The 21547-nt window shown below is 32.1% G+C and overlaps 1 pseudogene; it reads right to left on the reverse strand.

The window, feature by feature from the left end:
* Positions 1–2920: 2920 nt before the first annotated feature.
* On the reverse strand, positions 2921–5526 carry LOC149191252 (uncharacterized; annotated as a pseudogene).
* Between the last annotated feature and the right edge of the window lie 16021 nt (positions 5527–21547).

The raw sequence follows: 21547 nt of genomic DNA on the forward strand, positions 1-21547 counted from the left end.
TATTCCTCTTGTGGAGCCTGAAAGATAGTGTAGGAAAAATGATTTATCTATTTGTGGTGGTAGGGAGGTAATGTTTTTCCAATTTCTTAGCTTAGAATAAGAAGAGAAGCATAAGAACCAAGATTAAGACGAGGATTTCAGGTATGGTATAACTTTACAATCGAAGGGAAGCATGCAAGAGAAATAGATTCTTATATACAACTGGGAGGGGGAAGGTGGAGCACGGGTGAAGAAAGAAAATCCATACTTTATGATGATAAGGACTATATATCATTATCATCATCTAGGAAAAATGTTCAGGAAGAATCATCTTTATGGTCCCAGGTTGAGGAACGTGAATCAGTGGATGCCTCTGCAGTGGAATTTTACCAAAAAATGTTGGTGTCGTGATAGTAATGTCACATGATGTGCCCCCAAAAGTTCAAAATATTCTAGGAAATGTCAAGGAAAATTTCTTTCTCTACTCCTTAACTCATATTTCGCCCCATCAACGTTTTGATAGACCAATTATCACGATCATAGAATGATATTTTATTTAATGAAGGAGTCCAAGGGCAAACAATTTAAGGATATGATCAATTTTTTTTAAAAATGGATAGTCTTTTCTGACTTGCAAGGACTTGGGTGTCAAACTTGCTTTCAAGTCAACGTTATTCACATGTCAAAATTTTGAGTATGACTTGGGGTTGAGTTTGAATGAGAGGATTTTCCTTAATACTATTTAGTCAAGGAAAAGAACCAAATTCGGAGTCCGTTTGAATTATGATTCATGAAGCATAGAAACAGAGTTGGTGATCTTAATAGGGCTCATCCTTGTCGTGATGTGTTACATTTGAATGGCATGAATGCATGAATTTCAAAAGGCTAAGATATGATATAAATCTTGGGAAATTTTCACCAAATAAATAACACAAACCTAACACTTGAGATATGATATAAATCTTGGGAAATTTTAACCAAATACATAACCCAAACCTTAAACCTAGTAGTGTGAAATCCATTGTTTGAAGTGTGGCTACTAAAGACAAATTTCTTAAATACTTTTAGAAACTAACATAAAAATAATTTATAAAAGCATGGAATTTCATTGTCAATCAAATGTCAAACCGGATAACAATTAAAGTGATAACCCGCAATGACAATCCAAAATCGACAAGGCATATTGGACAAATGTTCAAAACTCATTGGGAACATCCTAATCCTACAACCTGCTCATCTAAAGCAACCAAAGATGTTACCTTGCCTGGGAAACATGGAATGTTAATGATATAAATGACAAAAAGATAAATAATTAAAACTAACTATTAGAACCAGCGCAAACAACAAATGATAAACAAAATGAAAATGGGGCAAAATGTCACATACCCACTCCATGAGACTGTCATCCGCTTCCATACTCAATGTTGCCCAAGACTAAGAAGGTCATTCCACTAGTGTCCACATCCTCGTATCCACAGTAGAATTCATCCTCGTATCCACATACAATCTGCATTGGTCATACCCTTTCGTAAAGAAAAAAAAATAAAAGAAAATGAAGCCCGAAAGCCTTTTCACTAGTCAACGGTTTAAATATTTTGAAGCGTGTATTTAAAAAGAAGACTCTCATACCAATATCCTTGCTTGCTTTGAAACTTTGTTCAAATACATCATGTCCTCCAAAAACTTTACATATTGTGGATCACCATAATTCAAGTCATTAAATAAACAAAGTTCTATCATCTCTAGAGCAAGGGTGCTCTTAAGGAATCAACCTAATACATTGATTTCCCAATCATGAAATTCAGCTATGTCTACATAAACCTATATATATGGAGATGAGAGATTGGGGATCTGATACGTCGAGGTATAGGATATTTTGAAAGTTCCTACATTGCATTTCAAAACCAGAATAAGCCAACTCTGCACTCATTTACGAGGTAAAAGACATAAATATTCATTATGAACATCATGGAAAAAAACCATGGAAGAATTTTATGGTCTTTTCACATCTTATAGAAGGTTAACTTTTTAAATTTAGGTAGTGTAGATTTTCATTAAGGAATAGATATGAAACAAAGTCGTTACTTGGTTTTGTTTCATATCTATTGGATATATTGAATCTGCAAACATGACATAATAATGAACCAAAACATAATAGTCAACCTAAGCTACATCAATATATGCTTTGTATAAAAAAATATTTATGCTATACCTGACAACTAAGTAGAAAATGCAAACATTCTTAAACATTGAAACATGTTGTTCATTGCACATGTAAAAGAAAAGTAGAAATTTTGTTTTTACCAAGATAAAGTTGTCACCCATTAACAAACATCAGAGATTAGGAAGCCTCTCGAACAACAAATTGAGAAGACACATATTTCTTTAAGAAAAGGCACAACACATATGACCAGCTCCTTTAATGATTTAAAGCTCCCCATCATCTCAATCAATATGTCCACAAAGAAATTGTATGCATTATTGGGATATGAGTCCATTTCTAGTACGGTCAAATTACTTCCACGTTGCATATTGAGTCTCAAGATAGAGCATGAAAGCTCTTGAAACGATATCCCATTCACTATCAAATATTTTATCATGTATGCCCATGCATACACATACAAGAAAACCTGTGTTTACAATGGCTTATATTTTATCCACATACAACTTGCATTTACACTAGTTTCATTGTAAAGCATTGAAATTAATAGTAAAATTCAGACTTACATGGTTGTAGTTTGAAGCAATGCAATTGAAGACATTTTGTCCATATCTAGCGGTTGTTTGACGCAAATTCAGTGATTCCTCTATTGAGGACCACAAACGTAGGGAGTGCACAAAAGGTTGAATACTGACGATCAAATATTCTTTATGGTTTGGCTAGTTGAGTGGGGCATCTGATCAAATTGGATGAGCATACAATTAAGCTTCAAAAGGGGTCCTATGCAAGTTCTTTTAAGTGATATCCCTTGGAAGCTTCAACATAGTACTCAGTATCATCATATAAAGGACCACCCAAAAACAGACCATCTGATCCTGTCGAAGTTTGAAGAACCAAGTCACCCTTTTTCAGAAGACCATTTCTACTGTCATTTTGAGCAATTATTTTAATGTCAACACTTGGGATTGCTGGAAACATTGACCCTAAATGTACTTTCCTAGGCACCCCACAAAAGAAGGAATAATAGGTTGGCACCCATCAATTTTAACAACAACATGTCGACTTCTTGGATAAAACAAGACCTTTTCAAAACTATTTTTCTCACTAGCATTCCTTTTATCTCTCAGAACAAAGACCATTTCATCTTCAAGATTGGCCCAGTGAGTGTACTGATATACAACAATGTTTCTTGGTCCATTAGCACTTGAAACAAGTTTGACATTATTGATCATATCTATAAATGCAGCCTCCTTTTTCCATATGTCTACAATAATGCTTCGAGACAACTCATTGCTTTGGGATAAGAACTTGAATCAACATGTATTTCACCACTCAGTAGATATTTTTCACCAGTCAAATATATAGGCTTATGGTTCAGTACATTGAATTCTAATGAAGACATTCCAAAGAAAATGCACGAGTTTAAGAAATGAAGCATGTGCAGACGAGAAGCTTCTAAGAAGATTTGCTAAAATCCTTTCTCAATCATCAAATTCATTGGTTTTTTGTTTAGCTGTACGATGTAAGAAGTCGCATGATGAGTAGACATAATATGCAACCAATAGCCTTTTTCGATAAACATTACCTTTGAATGATAAAAAACACCAACATTGACATCAATAACCTTTCTCTCCCAACACCACTCATCATCCCAATCTAACAAATCAGATGAAGGTCCATGTTTTACCTCAAGACACAATGCACCAGGTAGGACTTTCTCAAATATGAAGTCACTTTCATTTGCTAAACTTAAAGAGTTAAGATTCTTTGAACCTAGATTTCAATAGCTAGAGAAGTAAGTGATATAGAAACTGAGGAGTCACATCCTTCCTTGCATATTACCGATCCACGGATATCAACAAGGGCCTTTATAAATTCAATGCCAAACATTGGTCTAGTTACTGTCACATCAATATGTGATGGTGAAAATTGAAGACTAGAATCACGTTCTGATGTTGTGGTCAGTGGGGATATTCAATATTAACACAGTTGAACCTCGAAGTAGAAGTTTCCCATATCATCAATCCTCTTTAGTTGAGGCTTAACATTGTCTAGCCCATGTGTCAAGCCAACTTGATGCTTTCCATAATATCCATTTGTCACTAATTTTAGGGAACCACAAATATTATAATGTGTTGCTTCTATATTTGGGATTGAAGCCATGTTTGGCACAACCATGAAATTCTCCAAACTGCTAAACTCGAAGTGATCCTTCTCAGCCTTGATTGTGTAGCGTGTTGATGTTGCATGATCAAGTTTTTAATATCCTTGGACATCTGTTGTAGCTCTTTCTCATCCATCAACTAATATCTTAACACCTTCAAAACAAACTCCTTTAGAAGTCACCACAAGTCCTCCAACTGAGAAACCTGTGACCTGAAATCGTTGAGATATATTAACATGACTGTGCTCAACAAGAACCTCTATAGATGGAATTGAAACATCAAATATTTTATTCTCACCCTTGTAGAATGGAAACAACCTTTATTTTCCACATGGAATAAAATTAAAAGAAAATTTCCCATATGCATCAGATATTGCATGACAAAGTGCTTGATTTGGCCAAGGAGCTTCTTTGAGGGCACTTCACCTCATGGACATCATCTGAATAAAGGTATACATGAACACCTAAAATAGGGTTACCCTGAGAAACAACTAAGCCATCCATATCATAACTTGGGACATAAAATATGTCATCTACTACCATATTTCCAAAGCCCAACTCCATCTCTGGAGAGCCTCTTTGGACAATTGTTAAGAGAACATGAGAATCACGTATTTGAAAGAGAATATTATAGAAAATATACTCTATAAACCTCAATCATTGTACCTCATGTGTAGCACCATCCTAGGTAGGATTGATATTAGTTATGAACTTGTATCTTCTTCCTCTTTTTAAAAATTTTCTCACAGAGTCCACTCTTTCCACTTCTTCACATTTGATTTCATTGAGGGCTACTGTGTCCTCTGGACACTCATCCTTAAGGAATCTCCAAACGTATTCTGCGTATCAAATGAAGGCAAAGAGAGAAAAATATCATGGCCTTTCCTTTTTGAAAAAAAATGTAGTGGTATTTGATATGACCTGATATTTGTATACTTCTCGAGGATTGATGAAGTTTATGTATTCATGATGGGAAGCAAACAACCTATATTTCCTTGGAGTAATATTTGTATATGTGCGACATAAACATGTCATTAATGAGATCATTGTTGGTGGAAATGAGTTCAACATTCACATTGGCACGACCTCCATTTATATCTGGACAACTTTCTGCTCCAACAACCCCCATCACTTGCCTAGAAATAGTGAACCCAGTGAAGTGAAAATTGATGTCTTCATGGCCATTGCAACCATTGTGATCTACTAATACATATTCGCCCATTTAAGATATATTCACCAAGTTAAGGAATATGAATATTTCTGATGTAATTTTTCCACTTGATAATCTTAACATCAAATCCAAAACTGTCTCGTTCTTCTTCACATCAAATCCGAAATTGTCTCGTTCATCTCAAAAGCTCTTCAATTTTTCAAAATTGTATCGAATTTGCACAAATATATTTAAAAAATTATTAATGTATGTTGCTTGATTACCAATCAAAATGTTTAAAACAATACAACACCAATAAATTTGTATTTCATCTCCATTGCACATAATTCACCTTCCTTCATAGAATGCATATGGCTCGTAGATCTTTTCCAGGTGCTTCAATTGATATAAACATATATTTTGTAGATGATCTTGATAACTCCACTTTCTGCAATATGAATATCAATTTGCAATGATATATATATATATATATATATATATATATATATATATATATATATATATATATATATATATATATATATATATGGTGAATCAATAATTCTTTAGATTAAATAATGAATCTACTCCTTGAACAAAGATTATATGCAAAATAAAATTTACATGAGTAAATTTTTAACTTTTCAAATTCCACTTATAGTCATCAAAATTTCGAGCAATAAACACAGAGTATCGTTACAACTTGTTTTGTGAACTAACCGCTGTGTCCAAAGCCTGCCCATAATTCTCCATAGTATTAACGCAGGTCAATTGCTTCAACAATTTTACTGGGTTTCCTTTGTGATCAATGTAGGGATTACATTTAAAATGTTCAATTGTTATTTTTTTAAAATTCTTGAATTGTTATGGGATTTACCATCGAAGAAGCAACCTGATAAACCTTTATGCCATGCTTTCCGTGTTTGGCCATGGTTGCTAAAGTTGCATTCGCAACCATGTATGCCAATATCTGCAATTTGAATTCAACAAAAAAAATAACACATTTAAGAGAAAAAGGATAATGGTTTTTTGGGTCCAAGTTTTGAAGACATATATGGAAGATTTGATCTCCCAAGAGAAATAAATAATGTAGAGAAGCTCCACAAAAATCAAATAAATATGTTTTAAATAATTAAAAAATATTAAATCTATGTTTGGAACCATTCACTATCATCTTCCAAATATAGATGAAAAACTTAATCTAATAAAAATAAAAGATTAATATAGAAATACTCCAGAAAATCTAAAATTAATTACGAAATGTTTTTTCATACTTTTTTAAGAGTTACTCACCAGATCTAGATCTAGCACAATATTTGGATTAGCCAAGAAGCAAGATAGTTGACCTTTGCCATAGTGCGTAATGATTCAATTAATCATTCTGCACGCTGAATATTTGATTTAGCTCAACAACAATGTGAGAGTAATCCAACATCGGATCCGAAGGTTTCCTCAACTTTGTCAAAGACCGACTTTCGATGAAACCTCGGCATCCATTGATCCATTGGCAGTTGTTCGAACTGCCAGACATGTAACCAACATCTGAAGCACCCACCATGTCTCCATTACAAGGAACTTCGAATCTAAAAACCTACTAGTTTTTTTCTAGATTTTAGCAGCTCACTGCATCTCTCTTTATCAAATCACTTTGATGGTTTTCAGGGGCACCAAACACATGGATCCACTGAAAATTGAGCTGCACGATTTGCATTAGTTTTATCCTCCAAGATATTTGGATAGGTGTTACCCTAGTAGAAACAATGCCAGATGTAAAACAATGGATCCACTGAAAATTGAGCCGCACGATCTGCATTAGTTTTATCCTCCAAGATATTTCGATAGGTGTTACCCTAGTAGAAACAATGCCAGATGTAAAACAATGCCTTTACATTGCCAATTATCAAGGCAAGATGATCTATAACCCCTACTATTTAGGGAAAAATCACCCAAAACTCCAAATTTACAATGCTTTAAATTATTAAATTTGTTGTAATTCAAAGTTTAAATAAAATAATTACAAATATCTTTACTCTTTTTGAAAATAGAGAGCAACTTTTCATTCAAATAATATTATTTTAACTTTCAATTAATTGAAATTTATTTTATTTTAATTAATATAATTTTTTTGGTCATTTATATGTATTTTTCAAAGTTATTTGTAATTTTAGATTAAAAATAAAATAATTCTTGCCCCCATGGGGTAGATCTCCCGTGTAAACTTGTAAATGTAAACATATACGTAATGTAAACTTTAATATTTAACATTTAACATTGTTAATCTAATGTCATCCCTATTTAAAAATCAATCTAATTATTATTATGTATAAACACAACATAAATTTAAAGTATAAAGAGGTTTACGAATAGTAAAAAGAAAGAGCTATGGTAAATAAATAAGAATATAAATAAACCAGAAGTATGGTAAATAAATAAAAACAAATCAAATAAGATTAGAAATCAACATCTAATTATATACCAATCTTATGGGCCAAATACCATTGTAAATAAAAGAAATATGATAAATAAATAAAAATATAAATAAATAAGAGGTATTTTAAATAAATAAAACCTCTTTTTATATTTGCTCCATAAACCTCTTTACACTTACTAACACTCAAAAAATAGGTTTTATTTAGGTGAAGCCTATGAGCAAAATACCATGGGCCAAATTATTATTAATACCATGCAAAAAATACTATTAACCATAATATTAATATTAAAATATTATTATTATTATTAAATCTAATATTCATATTAATATATCATAATATTGATATTATTAAATATAATAACTTTGTTTTAATCCAATATTAAATTTGTTATATTATAATATATATTAATATATCATGATATATATTAACTCTATATATATGGGAGGTAAGAACAAAGACAAAGTTATAGAGGTGGTGAGATAAGGGGAGTGACAAGGGAGAGATGGAGATAAACTTAAGGAGAGGGGAGAGGAGGAATAAAAAGAGAGAGAGGTAGAGAAGGGTAAAATAGGGAGAGGGAGACACAAAGATGGAGGGGGAAGAGATAGGAGAGTGGGAGGGAGATAGTGAGACGATTGGAGGGCAGAGAGAGAGAGAGAGATGGGGGAAGAGAGATAAACGTAGGAGAGAAAGGGTGAGAGAGGAAGGATGAGAGAGAGGAGGAGAGAGGGAGGGATAGAGATATGGAATTGGAGGGGAAGAGGAGGGAAGAAGAAAGACATAGAGAGTGAGAAGTGGAGAGAGAGAGAGAGAGGGACTGGCAAGGGAGAGATGGAGAGAAAGAGTGTATGTTTAGGGGTGAGATAAAGACATAAATAAGGAGAGATAGAGAGAAGGGGGGAGAGAAGGAGACGGAAGGAGAGAGGGAGGGGTATAGTAACATAGGTAGAGAGAGAGAGAGAGAGATATGGGGGAAGAGATAGGATTGGAGGGAAAAGAGAGGGAGAGTGAGAGAGAGTGAGAGGGAGGAATAATGAGAGATAATACTTGAGAGAGAGAAGGAAAGTGATGGGGTAAGAGAGAGGATTAGAGAGAGAGAGAGAGAGAGTGAGAGTGAGAGCGAGGAATAATGAGAGATAATACTTGAGAGAGAGAAGGAGAGTGATGGGGTAAGAGAGAGGATTAGAGAGAGAGAGAGAGAGAGAGTGATGGGGGAAGAGAGAGGGAGGTAGGAGAGAAAGGGAGAAAGAGGAAGTATGAGAGAGAAGATTTGAGAGAGGAGGAGAGAGGGAGGGAGAGGAGGAGAGAGGGATGGATAGGGAGATGGAGTTGGAGGGGAGAGAGGGAGGGAAAACAAAATACATAGAGAGTGAGAAGTGAAGAGAGAGAGGGAGTAACAATGGAGAGATGGAAAAAGAGTGTGTATGTTTGGGGTTGAGATAAAGACAAAGAAGGAGAGATGGAGAGAATGGGGGAGAGAAGGAGAGAGGGAGGGGCATAGTAACAGAGTTGGAGGCTGAAGAGTAAGAGATAGAGAAAGAGAGGAAGGGAGGGAGAGAGAGGTAAGAAGAAAGAAATATAGAGAGAAAGGTGGAGAGAGAGAAAGAGGGAGTGATAAAGAGGATGGAGAGAGAGGGAGAGAGGAAAGAAGTAGGGAAGAGAGATAGAAGCAGGGGAGAGAGAGAGAGAGAGAGAGAGAGAGAGAGAGAGAGAGGAGGAGGAGGAGGAGGAGGGAGAGATAGGTAGATTGATTGAAGAAATAGAGTGTATGTTTTGGCGGTGATATAGAGAAGAAATTGGAGATAGAGATATATATGGAAAGTGAAGAGAGGAAAGAAGAGAGAGAGGGAGGGAGGGACAAAGAGATTGATAGATATGAAGTGAAATAGCATGTGTGTTTGGGGGGTTGAGATAGAGTGGAAAATAGGGAGATATAGATATATATGGGGGGGGAGAGGGAAGAATATTTCTTGCACTAGATACATTGATTTCAATGTAGATGGTGATTTCTAATCCAATTTGATTTCTTTCACTAGATGAATTTATTTTAGTGTAAATGTTGATTTCTAATGATATTTGATTGCTTTCACTAGATGCATTAATTTCGATGTAGATGATTTCTAATCCTATTTCACTGTTTTCACTAAATGCATGGATTTCAATGTAGATGGTGATTTCTATTCCTATTTGATTACTTGCACTAGATGCATTGATTTCAATGTAGATGTTGATTTCTAATCATGTTTGATTGCTTGCACTAAATGCATTGATTTCAGTGTAGATGATGATTTCTAATCTTATTTGATTGCTTGCACTAAATGCATTGATTTCAGTGTAGATGGTGATTTCTAATCCTATTTGATTGCTTGCACTAGATGCATTGATTTCAGTGTAGATGTTGCTTTATAATCATGTTTGCTTACTTGCACTAGGTGCATTAATTTCAATGTAGATGTTGGTTTATAATCCAATTTTCTTACGTGCTAGATGAATTGATTTTAGTGTAAATGTTGATTTCTAATATTATTTGATTGCTTTCTTTAGATGTATTAATTTTAGTGTAAATTTTGTTTTCTAATCTTATTTAATTGTTTGCATTATATTCATTAATTTCAATGTAAATGTTGATTTCTGTTTTGATGTAATTGGATGTATGATGGTACATTAATTTTAAAGTGATTGGATTAACATTGTGCATTGATTTCAGTGTAAACACAAAAAATTATTAACAATGTATATTGATTTTTGTGCTATAGTAATTCAACCTATTAATATTGGAGAGAAGGAGAGACAAGGAATGATGTTTACTACAATAGATTGAGCTAAAGATTTAAATGGTTTATGGTTTAACCTGTCCTTTTCATATAATCAATATGAAAATATGACAATCAATATGAAAATACGACAAAAGTAAAAAGGGTGACAATAAGAATAATAGAAGAAAATAGTTTTAGGTTAACCACAATGAAGACTATTTGTAATTGACTATATTCTTATTATTCATATTTTCTATCATTCAACATTATTACATTGTCCCTTTACATTCAAAATTTACATTTCATCATATTTCATCATTAAAGTTATTATCATCACAATAAACTGAGGCAAATTAGCAAATTTAAAATTAAAATACACAGATTACTCTGAGACATATTAGCATATTTAAAATGATTATATTAATATTAGATGAATTTACATATTATTGATCAAATTAATCATATGTTCGTTATATTTCCTTTGTCCGCACATGACTAAAACCAACCTAGATCCATCTTAACTCTGGATCTATCAAGCACCGAGAGGGATCAAATATCTCAAGGTACAAACCTTTCCTAAAGTTTTGCACTCGAAAAAGAGGTGTGCACCTCAAGAGATGTGATCCATCTTGTCGCTTGATAGATCCGGAGTTAAGATGGAACTCGGCTGGCATTATTTTAAAATTGAGGAAATTACAAATATTTTTGAAAGTAACTTTTCATTAAAATAATAATTCTTTACTTTCAATTACATAAATTGATATAAAACTAGCTTGGATCTATCTTAATTTTGGATTTACCAAGGGCGGAGGGGATCAAATCACTTTTCACTTTAAAAAAGGTTTGTATATGAAGAGATTTTATGCCTTTGACACTTGGTAAATTAGGAGTAATATGATTGAATTATTAGTTATAGTTATAATTATTAATTTTATATTTCACTTTACTTATTTTTATTTTTATAGTTTACCCCAACTTTATTTTGTTTAACATTTTTCACATTATATTTTATTTTACGGAGTTTCCTCAAATTAGATGTTAAAATTGATTTTCAAATAAAATAAATTGGCCATATTTTTTAATATTAAAAGTTATTTTTAATTTGCCCCATGGTGTAGATTAGTTGATGATAGAATGATTTGTTAAGGCATTTCTTATGATGTTATTAGTTTAAACTTCGATTAGCTCAGTGTGCCACGTGTGAGGCAATGTGGGTACACTTGGAGGTGATTGTGGTAGTGGATAGAATCGATCCTTAAGTACAAACATGCTATAGTTGTCCATTCTCTCATATACAAAAAAATAACAACAATAATAATAATCTTATTTTTAAATTTTATTGAATTAATTATTTATCAAAATTAGATTTTATTAAAAGCACATGATTTTATTGGAAGTAGTTTATGTGATGGAAATAGAGGAAACTATTTTTCTTGTAAGCATTTTCTAAATTGTATCTCCACTCAAACACTCTCATAGAAAAAAAAAAGTCTTGACCCCACCCATCAAGCAAGCCACCCAATGTCACCTTGGTGGCCTTCCTTCACTCTTTAGACTACAAGAAGGGGGAATCCTTAAATATCGAGCTAGGTTAGGTCATTGAATAATTAAAGGAAGTTCCTTAACGAAGACTAATGATTTGACACTACTCACTCTCAAAGTAAAAGGTCAGGGACAAGTGTGCGAATAGTCAAACAAACCATGAATTATTAATAAATTTTGAATGATTTTAGTTACACAACTATGCTTATTCATGCAACCAAATTATACTTGAAAAATGAAAGATAAAGCTTGCTCAATTAACCATATAGCATGAGATGCTAGTGAAGCATATATATAATGGCACAATAAAAATAGAAAATGAATCATAAATTGTCTATACAAGTAAGGCATTATATCATTCATTCGTCGTATTCATGAGCATTGGATATTGAGAGTTCGTTATCATCATCAAGAGACCATTCTACAATTAAGAGATCATACACCAACAATATTAGCTATGTTTGGGACAACAAAGAGTTATGTGTTTGTGATGATAAATAAAGAAAATATTCAAACTCGTCATTGTTACAATGGACAATGAAGACAACAAAGTTGAATGTGGACTACTTACACGTTTGTAACATTCAAATTTCATCCATTTATCATCATGCAAGTTGCATGAAGGAAATTTGGTAGTGGTACTAAGTGAACATTCTTTGATCAAAGTTCATACCCTCTCCTTAGCACTACCACTTTGCAAGACGAAGAAGAAATGTGAAATATATGTGCAACCAACTAAATAAGGCTTGTTGCAACATATGTAGATGGTCATGTCGTGTTGCAAAAGGAGGTGTTGGCCCACTACCCTTTTTGATAATTTGTCAACCTTTGAATTTGATTTCATGTGAATGTGATAAAATGATATGACCCTAAAGATTCTAATAAGTTCCATACCTTTAATCATCCTTTGATCTACTAAAGAAGTGTACAAGGAAGTATAACTTTTCACCCAATTTGAAACAACCTTTGAATCCCCTATGAATTGTAAGTTTAGATTGTTGAAGTGGCGCAATTAAAATGACTAACATAAATGACTAATCCATATTATTGTAGTTTTTGTTAGGTAGTCATATTTTTTTCCTAGACTAAATTAGTAATTTATGTTATTAATTTTTAGTAGTATTACTTATTAGCTAGTCGTATATTTTAACTGGTTACTAAAATAGTCATTTATGTTAGTCATTTTTAGTTCGGTCTCTTAATATTGCTAATTTTTGGTAGTATTTCACTTGGAAAAGTTGTGGTGACTAAATTTTTTAGTCACCTAGTCACTAATTTCACCATTTTCTACTAGTGCCTTGAGAAAAATTAATTGTGTATAAAAAGATCCAAATGTTCTTTTGGGAAACAAGAAGTAGAGTATTTGAATTATATTGTTTCAAATAAAAGAGTTAAGTTGGATCCTTACAAAAATGCATATGCTTAAGAAGAACAAGAGTCTTAGAGGATTTTTTGGACTTACAAGATATTATAGGAAATTTGTTAAGAATTATGCACACATTGCGGCCCCACTCACATCTCTCTTAAATAAAAATTCATTTGCGTGGAATGATGAGGCCACTTTGAAATTCTCTCTCCTAAAGGATGTCATGTCTTCTACACCAAAAATAGCTACACTTGATTATGGTAAAACATTCACAATAGAATTTGATACATCTTGACAAACAATTGGAGAAATATTGACATAAGAAGGGAGACTATTGACTTTTGAAATGATGTAGCCTTAGCCGCAAATATCCACAGTATGCATACAAATCACTAGTATAAAATGGCTAATTAGTTACTTAAAAAAAGACTAAAATTTGCATATAAACGGCTATTTTTAAGTCGGTGACCAATAGTAGCTAATTTACAATATCTTATAACGCGACCAACTTTTATTCATTTTTAATCTAGTCATTAATTGGTTGTCTGAATTTCATCGTCTAGTAGTATATTTAGTCATAAATTTGGTCATTGATTTAGTCATTAATTTCCACGATTAATGACCAAATATACAACAAACTATATTACTATATGGTCACCCAAAAAAACCAATTAATGACCAAAGAAATATGACTAAAATGTTGATCATGTTATAAGATACTGTAAATTAGTTACTAATAGTCATATGCATGCAAATTTTTGCTATCGTTCGAAACCAATTAATAACCAAAGAAATATGACTAAATTTTGATCGTGTTATAAGATACTATAAATTAGCTACTAGTAGTCGTATATATGCAAAATTTAGTTGTCATTTGTAATCACAAATTTATCATTTGCAGTAGTCATTTATCTGTTCTCAGTAATTTCATATTCATCATATAAATAACTAATTTAGTAGTTTATATTCATTCCATTTATTTTCATTAATAATTATTGTACACGACTAATTTAGTTGTATATTCATTTTGTTTTTGTTCGTCATTAATCAATACAAACTATTAATTTAGTAGTTTTCGATTGATTTTGTGTGCTCATTATTAATCAACATAAATTACTTAGTATGACTTTGCGACCAACTTAAAAAATATGTTATACAATGTGCACTGGTTCATCTAATATGAAAATGCAAAGTTACGTATGTTAATTAGAATACTAAACAATATCAAGCACAACTATAAATAATTTCAATCACATAAATTATATTATATGAAATGTCAAGTATTACAATATGATTTTACAACTTAATATTGGCTAGAATACAATTTACACATGAAATGTTGTTTCATCACTACAAAACATTTTAATTATGTTGCCAAAGAATTGTAAGTGAATTCACCAACTCTGAAGACTTTACCATCAATTTCTATGTGTGTTTCTTATGCGGGATATTGGCTTTAAGTGTATCACTAGATTGGTTCTCTTCTCTCTCTTTTTTCATTTTTTGCCTGAGTGTTATTGTTTTCCTCTTTCTTCAAATCTTGTTGCTGACCATCAATACTGAGTTCCTTTTTTGAAAACAAAAGAAGATACAGAGCAGAGTGTAATACATGAAGTACGATAAACGCTAGAATATAAACTAAAGTAGAGTATAAAGGATTTATATGACATATACCTCAACATCAACAATGTTAAAGTCATTTTCCCCATAAAAGCAAGAAGCTCGAACAAGATTTGTTTCGTTGAGCGATAGTGGCCGCTATATGGTTAGATAACCTGTATAAACAAAGAAAATAAAATGTCACCATAGAAAATAGCACCTTAGTAAGTTAGTATTCAACCTTCATAGAAAGCTTAGGCACAATCAAGCTAACTAGGTTACATTCTAAAAATCTCAAGCTATAATTTACATTATAAAAATCTCAAGCTATAAATAACTTTTGGAAACAAATAATCTAAAATGTGATGTCTAATCCTTGTTGTTTTATTTGCAACAACATCGCATTCTCTAATGCATGAACTTGGTCAAGTAGATAAACAACATGTGCTGAAATAACAACATGAAAGTAAACTTTTCTAATAGTCATGAAAATATTTCAACATAAAACAATTAATAGAATTTCAATCAATATCGTGTAATACTGGTTTCATATTCAAGCTTTGGTTGTTGTTTAAATGGACATGATACCAAGTATTTTCAATTTCATAGTTAAAATAGAAAGAAAAATCAAAAGTGACGCTTAAAATATAATCAAACAATAAAGAGAGGATATCATGGAATGGACATTGCAATTATAAAAAAATTGTTTAGCTATCAATCGATGTAGTGTTAGACATTCTTAAAACATCTGCTTGCCCAAAATAACCATGAGGTGAAAGAATCACGACATTAAAAACATCGATGGACAACCTATGCTCAAATCATTTTTAATTTTGTCACTTAAAAAATAAATAGAACAAGATATAGCACTAATCTCAAACAACTTACAAAAAAAATCCTCAGTGGCACAAACTCTCCCAATATTTGTATCAGAGCTTAGAAGAATTTTGTATACTCCTTTTAGGACTATCTGCAATATGCCACTTGTCTTTAGTAAAGTTCAACAACATATTACACTCTTTAAATGGAAAATCAGATACAGTTTCAACAAACAGACTGAGAAATTAAGAGTGAAATGCATATGGACACTAATACCATTGAATAGACAATATGTTACCAATAAGAAGATTGTTTTTAAGAACTTAAAGGAGGACCAAATACCAACCCAAGCATGATTTAAGAGCCTTTTGAAGATTGCCATACTTCTTTCTCATGGACCCTTTCAGCATGCATTCGAAAGATCGGGTAACAAAGTAACCTGTAGTTCCAGCCATTGAATTAAAATAAGCAAATGTTATTTTCAACCTCTTTCTCTTGGGAGTGTTTCTTTTACATTGCCCCTATTTCTGAGTGTGTCGTCCCATCATCCAACCTACACAGGGAAAACAAATATATTCAGTTGTTGAATATATTGGAAATCAAATGTAAAATTAACTCAACTTGATCTTTACATGGCATAGGCATAATGAAATGGTACAATAGAAGCATGCTAACTCAGAAATAAGAGATGATAAAAAAGAATAATGGAGCATTGTTTCCTGCCATAGAATTTTCTCTGGCCACAACAGTCGAAAGGATGTCATGTATCAACATATGCTCCTCATTGGTACATGCATTTCCTTATTCCATGAAATCCTACACATTTGCTACCCTCTTACTAGACATGACCCTCGATCCTAGAGCTTAAGCGTAGTGAGAATAAAGCTTCTACAAGCATGCATGAAACTTGATATTCATGGTCAAACCAATGAACGTGGCAATGATATTGAGATTTCACATTCTTGGCTAACATTGTTTGCCTAGAACAATGTTCTTGGTAACTGGAATTTCTCGTTCTCATTCTTGGTACATGTTTCCTGCATTGATCATCATAGACAACTTGATGTCATAAAGTCAAATAAAGATCAAAATTTAACCATAACAGTCAAATATTAAAGTCCATCTTGCATAATGAATTTTAAGGAATTTCTCATCATATCTTGGTAAATTTCTAATTTAAGATCCTAATATCATGGACTATAATCAATATGATTAGCCTCACATCTTTCATCACAAAAATAATTCTCCTTATATAATGACCCAATTTTAAATTAAAATCATATCCTTCAAAGTTGTCATTACAATCATCCATCATTAGCCTCAAATGAGAGCATGTATATTATGAATTTAAATGACAACTATAATCTAATTGAAAGATACAATTTATGAAGCGTGCATAAATATTTGAAAATGTAATCAATGTGAAGTATGTAATTTATACAACATATTTTAAAATTTTAAAATAAAAAATAAATAAATATGTAATTTATACCACATGTTTTAAAATTTAAAGATAGAAAATAAGTAAAAATAAATAGTAATAAGTAAACCAGCATAGATCCATCTTTACTCTAGATCTACCAAGCCTTGAGAGAGATCAAATATTTTTTCATTCTATACGCTTAGTAGATCGAGAGTAAAGATGTATCTAAGTTGGCTTAATTCCCCCTTTAAATAGGCTACATCCCACGCGAATACCTTGGGTGTGTCATCTTTATTTTTATTAATATTAATATTAGGATTAATAATGCTTTTCTGCATGGTATTAATAATAATTTGGCCCATGGTATTTGGCCTCTTTTTTGAGCGTTCCTAAATAAAGTGAATTATGGAGTAAATATTAAAAAATGTTTTACTTATTTACCATACCTCTCGTTTATTTATATTTTTATTAATTTACCATATCTCTTTTATAAATATGGTATTTGGCCCATGGTATTAAAATAGTATTTGGTCCATAGGCTTCACCTAAATAAAACCTATTTTTTTTAGTCAGGTTTATGGACTAAATATAAAAATAAGTTTTATTTATTTACCATACCTTTGGAGTAAATATAAAAAGAAGTTTTATTTATCTACCATATCTCCACTTTATTTATATTTTTATTTATTGACCATACCTATTTTTTGAGTGTTTATAAACCTCTTAATATTTTAAATTTATATTGTGTTTATATATAATAATAATTAGATTGATTTCTAAATAGGACCGAAATTAGATTAAAAATGTTAAACGTTTACATTTACATTTTTATGTGAGATCTACCCACACTGGGTTGTAGAGCGTGTGCCTTCAGCACAATAAATAATAATAGGTAAAAAGTAAATAATAATAATAAGTAATAAATAGTAACTAATTAATAATAGTAATAAGTGGATAAATAGTAACAAGTATAAATAATATAAATTTAAATTTACAAGATTTACATAAATACATTATTTTTTGCCCAAAACTTTATACATTACCCATAAATGTTCGTAATCTTTATAGGTGTTATAGGTGTTTGGGAGTCTAAATCGAATTTTAGTTAAAATAAATAAATAAATAAATTATTAAAATGCATAATCTAAATAAATCCAAATGTTTGGGAGTTTGGGATAAAAATAAAATGACCAATTTACTTAAGTTCAAATGTGTAAGAGTTCGGGATAAAAATAAAATGATCACTCAAAGAATACCCAAATGTCTCGGAGTTCGAGATAAAATAAAATGACCAACCTACATAAGTCCAAATGTCTAGGAGTTTGGAATAAAAATAAAATGATCACTCAAACCCAAATGTCTCGGAGTTTGAGATAAAATAAAATGACCAACCTACAGAAGTCCAAATGTCTAGGAGTTTGGGATAAAAATAAAATGACCACTCAAAGAATACCCAGATTCTCAATAAGAATGAAAATTAGTTTATTTGAAAAGCACAGTCTGCGGAGATTCGGAAGTTTGAGAGATTTTGAATAAGAACTGATAATGGATAAGGATGTTAAAAATAATAAAAATTAGTTTATTTCAAAAACACTATTGGGGAGATTCGAAAGTTCCAGAGGCTAGGGTGCCCGGGCTATGGAACATGTTTAATCCTATGGATATCTGGCTCTAGATGGCTAAAACATTTTTTATGTTGGACATTTTATTTGCAAAAGCACTATATAAAAGATTTATCAAATGAAAAATAATATTCAGAAATAAATTATACCGAAGAAATGCTTAGATCCATATATATCCAAGATCCGAGGTGTAAACAAGCTCGTAATTTGTAAAAATGCCTGAACTTCAGATCATGCAAAGAGAAAAAATGAAATTTATTAAAAAAATGCATATAAATTAAATTGAAACCATGTACAGAGAAAAAACGAAATTTATTAAAGAAATGCATATAAAGTGGATTGAAACATAATGGTGTTTTAGAAAAATGCGTGGAATCTAGACTTACTCACAAAATATTAAACCTTGGCTTATGCTTTGCAGGTCCAAGCTAGAACTGCAGTTTCTCCACCTTCCTCATTCTCCACATTAATGTTCAACGTACTCCTTATTGCCTAGGGATTGGACGTATACACACAGAGAGAGGAACAAACCTCATCCTCGCTGAAACGTCCCGCCTAGCATATGCGCTCAAATAGCTCCCCACCTGCTGCGTATTCCATGAGTATAGCTAGATGGGTGGGAGTCAGCAATACCTCCTTGAAGCGAACTATGTTGGGATGTCTTAAAGATCTGTGATTAATAATCTCCCGCCTCACATTTTCATCAATCTTCCTCTACTGCTACGCATCGTCTTTCCCCCCCCAGCACCAACCCCCTCCCAATAAGATCGGGCAATAACTGCACCCAACTAGTAGAAAAGAGGTCACTTCCCTATGCTCTGTTGGGAGGAGTGGGCGCCATTATGGTGACACAACTTAATGAAAATAACACAAGAAAATGTGGAGCAGATCCACCAAAAATCTAGCCTCACCAAGGAGATTTGGATCAATGCTACCATCCCAAAAACAGTGCCAAGTTGTAAAACAATGCCAATTATCACGGAAGGATCTACTATCTATAACCCCTAGGGTTTACCACCAAAGCACCCCAAACCCTAAATTTATCGTCTCTACATTTTAATAATTTTTTCCTTCTTTATCGATTAAATTCTAGTCCACACAGTTATAACATGGCGGCAAAACTTTCTCAATAAAAACAAAAAAAATTGACGAGAAAATAAGAGTAGAGGAAGAACTCAAAAATAAAGCAAGAAAATTGAATTGCTAAAAAGAAAAAACAAAGAGTGAAAAATACCTTGGAATTTCAACAATTTAGATCTAGGCAAGCGTGAGAAGATGGTTGGCAGAATTATGTAAATTAGGAACACTTATTGATCTAACATGCATGTGTTGCAATAAAGCTAATCTGAAGCCTTTGTTTGTTTCATATGAGCCCCTGTTCATTGCTTTCCATAATCGAAATGCCAATTTTTACACATAGCATCAGACTTGTTATAACAATTTAGTGAAATATTTATTTATACTCCTCTCACTTGCAAAAGAATTTTATTTGAGTCAATTTGGGCACACGAGCCTAAATAGTTTATAATAGACTAGTGGATTATAATAAATTATTTTCATAGCATTTCACGCACTAAATTTTATTTTCGTACACTTTTCACATTAAATTTTATTTTACCGAGTTTCCTAAAATCAAGTATTAAAATTGATTTTCAAATAAAATAAAATAGCTATATTTTTTTAATATTAAATGTTAATTTTAATTTGCTCCATGGTGTGGATTAGTTGATGATGGAATGGGCTGTTAACGCATTTTTTATAATGTTATTGGTTTAAACTTAGATTAGCTTAGTGTACCACGTGTGAGGTAATGTGGGTATACTTGGAGGCGACTGTGTTAAAATTGATTTCCAAATAAAATAAAATGGCTATATTTTTTAATATTAAAAGTTAGTTTTAATTTGCTCCATTGTGTGGATTAGTTGATGATGGAATGGGTTGTTAAGACATTTTTATAACGTTATTGGTTTAAACGTAGATTAGTTTACTGTACCACTTGTGAGGTAATGTGGGTATACTTGGAGGTGATTGTGGTAGTGGATAGAATCAATCACTGTCACGTAAGTACAAGCTCGCTATAGTTGTCTATTTTGCCATATTCAAAAAATAACAACAATAATAATAATCTTATTTTTTAAATTTTATTGAATTAATTATTTATCAAAATTAGATGTTATTAAAATCTCATGATTTTATTGGAGGTAGTTTAGGTGATGGCAATAAGGTAAACTAATTTTCTTGTAAGCATTTTCTAAATTGTGTCGTCGCTCAAACACTCAAAAAAAAAAAAAAAAAGAGTAAAGTCTTAACCCCACCTAGAATGCCTAAAAGACAACTCTCAAGCAAGCCACTCAATGTACATTGGTGGCTTTTTCTCACTCTTTATACTATTGAAGGATATCCTTGTCTAAGGGGGGAATCCATAGCGATCGAGCTAAGCTAGGTCATTGAGTAATGAAGGAAAGTTCCTTAATAAAGACTAGTGATTTGACGCTACTCATTCTCAAAGTAAAAGGTTAGGGATAAGTGTGTGA

Source organism: Pinus tabuliformis, chromosome 2_2 (assembly GCF_031772625.1).
Source record: "Pinus tabuliformis cultivar Carrire ecotype Pingquan chromosome 2_2, CPIR1, whole genome shotgun sequence".
Classification (NCBI taxonomy): domain Eukaryota; kingdom Viridiplantae; phylum Streptophyta; class Pinopsida; order Pinales; family Pinaceae; genus Pinus; species Pinus tabuliformis.